General features: G+C 35.5%; 1 non-coding gene across 1 annotated transcript; it reads right to left on the reverse strand.

Moving 5' to 3' along the window:
- Positions 1 to 2,878: 2,878 nt before the first annotated feature.
- LOC147503536 (small nucleolar RNA snoR8a) lies at positions 2,879 to 2,968 on the reverse strand. Its single transcript, XR_015194100.1, has one exon. It is a non-coding gene; the product is annotated as a small nucleolar RNA snoR8a (small nucleolar RNA).
- Positions 2,969 to 5,923: the final 2,955 nt, after the last annotated feature.

A 5,923-nucleotide genomic window follows, 5' to 3' on the forward strand; every position in this document is an offset into this window, starting at 1 on the left:
AAAAACTTAATGGAAAGAAGACATAGCTGATTCAAATAAGATGGAAATACTATATTGCAAAAGAAGCATACCTAGGAGAAAATGTTTAAATTTAAAACCATGGGGAAAGAAATGGTATGTACCACAAAGCTGGAAAAAGAAGACACATTCTTTTCTTCCAAAAGAGCAGCATTCCAAATTGAAGATGTGGATGGAATATTGTTCCCCAAAAAGACTTAACTATTGGAGAAAAATCAAAAAAGCATTTGGAGATTCTGATATTGAACTAATGAAAAGTTATTCCATATGGAAGACACAACCCACTTAAGGTGTTCATTTAGATGTACATTGCCATTAACATTAAATATATTTGAACATCATCAAAGAATCACTTCAATGTTGATAAGAAGATTTGTGTCGGGGCTTATCATTTCTGTAAAAGAGATCTCAAGGAAAGTTAGAAAAAGAAAGAAAGTTAAAATCTCTACCCAACAAAACTAAAGCAGTCCAGTCCGTGGATTCAATAGAATTTGGATATTTATAGAGCATCTCAATGGAGGAGAGCGAGTGCATAACAAGTATGTTACAAGGAAATACTCATTTTATATTAAAATAAAAAATAAAATGATAGTTTCACACCATGTTATAATCTCATATCATGAATTTAGGTCAAACAATAAACAATGCAGGTAGAAGAATCAAGAAATAGGTTATCATCGCAAGCTAACAGAGCCTACATAGTTTACCTAGTATTGTTCTGGAGGAATTGACCATTCTGGTGTAAACTTTTTTTTTTCTTAACTTCATCATTTGATGCTTTGAATCTTTTCATGTAGAAAACATGGATACATAAGAGTAAATCCGCAGAGTTTTTTTGTACTTTGTTCAACAAAGTAGACACTTTCTCAAGTTAAAGAGAGTTCAATAGGGAAGAATGTTATATTCATTACATTTTGTCCTAGTTCTGGAGACATTTAAGGAGGACCAAGCAAGCCATTGTTAGCGGCCTCTCGAAAACTTTCTCGTAAAAAGGGTTAAGGCACATAGACAAAATTCATTTTAGGCTAAGGATCATGAACTGTTAACAAGTACGAAAATAAATGGTTTAATCTAGAATCACATCAGTTTTACCGGTAAAAAATAATAATATTTAAGTATGTTTTAAGTACTAATGGAATGAAGATATTAGACTTACTCCGCAGAATACTGAAAAAGATTGATCAAGAATAGTTTGATATACTCTGACAACTCAGGACTGGCATCAGCAGCAATCCTTGCAACTTTCTTATTCATCTGACAAATCAGGAAACCGGAAATTAACGTCAAGGAAGCATAGACTAGGAAGAGCAAGCACATACAAACTATGGAGATCAACATTACGGTTGATCAATTTCGACAAGACAAGATACTCAAGCTCCTCCATGTAAGCCATCAAGTCAACAATGAAGACAATGACTGTTTGCAAGCCATAGACAGAGCAAATGAATCATCCAAAATGCCCGATAGAAAGAATAAAATGATCGAAGTTTTTTTAATTGTAGAAGCTAGCTTTGTCATAGTGAACAATCATCTTACCAAATCTATCCGTTGGAGAAAGGTGATTGGCTTCTATTGCATGTCGGAGTCGGCTGTAAGTTCATCATCATATTTTACTCTGTAGAAGCCTGTTTGGTCAACATTAAGCTTAATCCATTTTGGTGATTACAGAAGCACTTGTAGAGCCCGGAAGATCCATCATTTCTACATTTTTTGATTTTGTTTGTAAGAGAAATTTTCGCGAGCATTATATGAACCACATCATAATTGCGGATTGGGACAATTCATTGTCCATCTCCTTGGGCTCCACTTGTCAAGAATTGAGACTGCAATTTATTACAAAACAATCACAACAGTAATCAAGAGATGATTAAAAAAGAAATGCAGATAAGGCACACATAAAAGGTTAAGCACAGACAAAGTTACAAACAAATGGCATGCTGAGTAAACAGGCTTAATAGCAGCTACTCAGTAGACAAAGAAATCAAACTCGGACGACCACAAGAGAGTATAGATTTCCAAGTGAGGGAAGAAGAAGAGGACGACATTGCGATTAAGTTAATGCATTGAGCTTGACAAGAAAGGTGGTCCCGACCGAAGTAACGAGAGATGAACCCCATGTCCACCTTCTCATCTTCCAAAACCACTACTTCTTCTACACACTACTTCGACACAGACGGACACAACAGCTTCACAAAGTAACAAGATTTATTATTTTCCAAGACTTATTAACAAAAATCCTAAACATGAAACCCAACACTTGAAAAACTGACTTCTGCAACAATAGCTCCTCAATTGAATCATCCAAAATCAAATTCCCAAACCGAGTGACAATAAGTAGAAAAAATTTCAAGTGAGGAAGAGAAATAACGGTGTACCTCCAGTTTTAATCGAAGATCGAACTAGATGCGTCGTCTTCATCTTCATGGGTGATATATTTGGAACCCTAGGTTTGAATAGGGTTTGAGAGAGTTCTAGTCGGGTAAAACAATTAAGGATTATATTGACATACCCCCCACTAGTTGAAATTAGGATTACCCCCCCATAATAATTGAAATTAGGATTTCCCCCCCAACTTGACAGTCAAAAGGAGTCAACCAACAGTGGCCGTCAGTTGACTAGTCAAGAATAATGAATTGTCCTAAATACCCTCTTTCTGTGAAAATTACAGAATTTGCCATTGACACTGTTCAAAGCCCACAACTCAAAGCCCAAACTCGAAAATACAAGTTAAAATACAAATAAAAATAAAACTCCAATCAAAGTTTAAAAATCAATTACCTAATAAAATTATTCAAACAAAAACCAAATAAGAAAAATGAACTAAAAAAATAAAAAAATGTGAAACTATTTTGGCAGTGGTGATGCTCATATTCTATGGGTGTATATGGAGTCTGTCATGCAATAGCATTAGCAAGTCAGTACGAGGAATTTGTATAATCATAGCAACCGCCAATAAACCAGTTTCTTATCTCTCTTTAATCGTGATTGGAGTATAAATGGATATCGGTATAGATACTTCATAGGAGTATCTATACAAAGTAATGTTAGTTGAAGCCATACAAAGCAAACCATTGCAAGAACCAACTATAGTATATCCACTTCTCAATATTAGGTTTTTCACTGGAATGGGGATACATTTCTGTTTATCGATCAAGAACGAGAGAGTTTAGGGGATCGAAGATAATATAAATTAGGAAACAAATGGCCGTCGAGAATAATAGACATTAGGAAATGTATAGGTATAGCCATTTTTGGTTCAAGAATAATGTGAAGCCGGATGAGACAGGTGCTCTCTTCAAATGCATATTAATGAATTCAGAATCCCTTGTTAATTTGTACCAGGTCTTACATAACGCGCACTTACAAGTTACAACACATAAGATCCTTAATGGGAAGTCTCAAAAATATATCACATATGATCTCAAAATACAAATCCGAGGTAACTTCTTCCACCTATACTAACTTCATCGGAAGATGAATCCACATTCCTTTTACTTTTGGACAACAAACTTGGGCATATGTTCTTCCATCCAAGCGCGACATGATTTAAACGGGGGCATGCACAAAAAGAGGGTTGATGGAAGATTAACTAAGAATTGAGGACATACCGAAGTTCAAATCTGAAAAAACAATCCCCACGAATTATCTTTTTGCCCGAAGGTGGTTTGAGGGACGCCTTTAGCATTGAGGAGGCTTCTTTAAAGTTGATTCAGATGGGGAAGAACAAAGCAAAAGATGCTTCTCCCATTTCAAGGTTGTCACGGTTTAAATTCTGGCGAGGATGGCTCGTGGGGACTAATTAGATTCCTTATTAACACGCTGTATAGGCTTCCTAAAATATTCAAGAAAGTTTTTCAACATTTAATTTTAGTGTAATTTCGAGTTTGGGCTTTGAGTTGTGGGCTTTGAACAAATGTCAATGGCAAATTTCGTAATTTCCACGAGAAAAAAGGGTATTTAGGACAATTTATGATCATTGACTAGTCAACTGATGGCCACTGTTGGTTGACTCCTTTTGACTGTCAAGTTGGGGGGGTGGGGAGAAATCCTAATTTCAATTATTACGGGGGTAATCCTAATTGCAACTAGTGGTAGGGGGGGTATATGAATATAACCCAACAATTAATCCTTTATGTTTTTTCCTTTTATTTGCTAGAAAAATAATTAAAAAACAATTCAGAATATAAAAAGAAATAAACTAACGGATAACTTGATAAGTAACAATTATATCCGTTAGTTACTTGGTTACGGATATATCTGTTAGAAATCCAAAATATCGTCTGTTACAAATTGGCCCTTATGGTGTAGTGTCAGTTACGGTGAGTTTTCTCACTGTTGCCAAACATACCCTAAGAGTCGTAGAACTGTAGAAGTTGTGGGGAGAGACCGAGAGAATAGCTGGAATCTAATTTGAATGAGTTTCGTACGTGTATTTTTTATTTATTTTTTCGTGTATTTGACTATTTGGCATAAACCACGGTAGAAAATGGAAAATTTATATACCATCATTTTCGTTTAAGGTAGTGGGGATGTGGAGTACTCTCATGCGGAAAAAAAAACTAACCATGGTATATGGCCCAACTTATCCCACGGTTTTCATGTAACTGTGGCATATACTAGTAAACCAATGACCAAAGAAGTTTCCGCCGTGGTATATAAGTATTTCCCACGGTTTTTAGAAGAACCATGGTATAAACGTTCTTATTGATGGTATACATGTCATTCTGTAGTAGTGGAACTTGTTCTATCCTACGCATGTGTTGATAAGGTTTCTCGTGGTCTAAACCATGGAAAATTGGTAACAAGTTAAATATATTCGGGGGAATTTGAAAATCTCCCACTGGGTCTGCAAGAACGATGCATGACTTAGGTCCATCGTTCAGGGCTTTGTAAAATCAGAGAGAGGCGTCTATGGTTCTTTAGCTATTGTTGTAGGTGTGGTGTGTGATATTCTAGATAGGCGTGTGCATTGGCGTTGACGATATATAACGTTAGATGGTTTTTTCTTACCAGACCTTAATCTTATGGAAGGTAAAGTCTAATATGAAAGAACAAGAATAACAATTAAACAAGAGCCTGATTATACTAGAATTAAACTCCTTTAACAAAATAAATGAGGAGTGAAAGAAGGAGAACATGAATGCCTCCTTGCTATGCTTATGAATAACGTCTTCAATACGAACTCACTATCTTGTAGAAACTTTGAATTCCGAACCAACAAATATTTTGAACTAAAATATGACCTGTAACTAACCTATAAATTGTTCTTACTTGAGAGGGCGCGGGCGCATTCAAATATAAGGTAACTAGAGATTAGCGTCGGCGCTATTTGTAAAAGAATCTTCAAGAAAAGCATAAACTTAGGTTACTAGGGTCGTATGAAAGCTCAAATATAAGGTAACAAGGTGTGTGTGCACTCCAAAAAATTTGATATTTTTACTATAGTTTGCTAAGACATCCAATAAGTAGCCTGAAAAATTTCAGAACAATCAGAGTTATGAAAGTCTTTCTACTGCCCTTCAAAGTTCGTGAAACAGTTTTGGATATAATACAAACAACTGGGTTCGAAATATATTCGGGTGAATTTGAAAATCTCCCACTGGGTCTGCAAGAATGATGCATGACTTAGGTTCATCGATTAGGGCTTTGTAAAAATCAGAGAGAGGCATCTCTGGTTCTTTAGCTATTGTTGTAGGTGTGGTGTGTGATATTCTAGATATGCGTGTGTATTGACGTTTACAATATATAATGTTAGATGGTTTTTTCTTACCAGACCTTAATCTCATGCAAGACTAAGTCTAATATGAAAGAACAAGAACAACAGTTAGACAAGAGCCTGATTATACTAGAATTAAACTCCTCTAACAAAATAAATAAGGAGTGAAAGAAGGAAAACGTATATGAA

The sequence above is a fragment of the Coptis chinensis genome, chromosome 4 (assembly GCF_015680905.1).
Source record: "Coptis chinensis isolate HL-2020 chromosome 4, ASM1568090v1, whole genome shotgun sequence".
Classification (NCBI taxonomy): Eukaryota; Viridiplantae; Streptophyta; class Magnoliopsida; order Ranunculales; family Ranunculaceae; genus Coptis; species Coptis chinensis.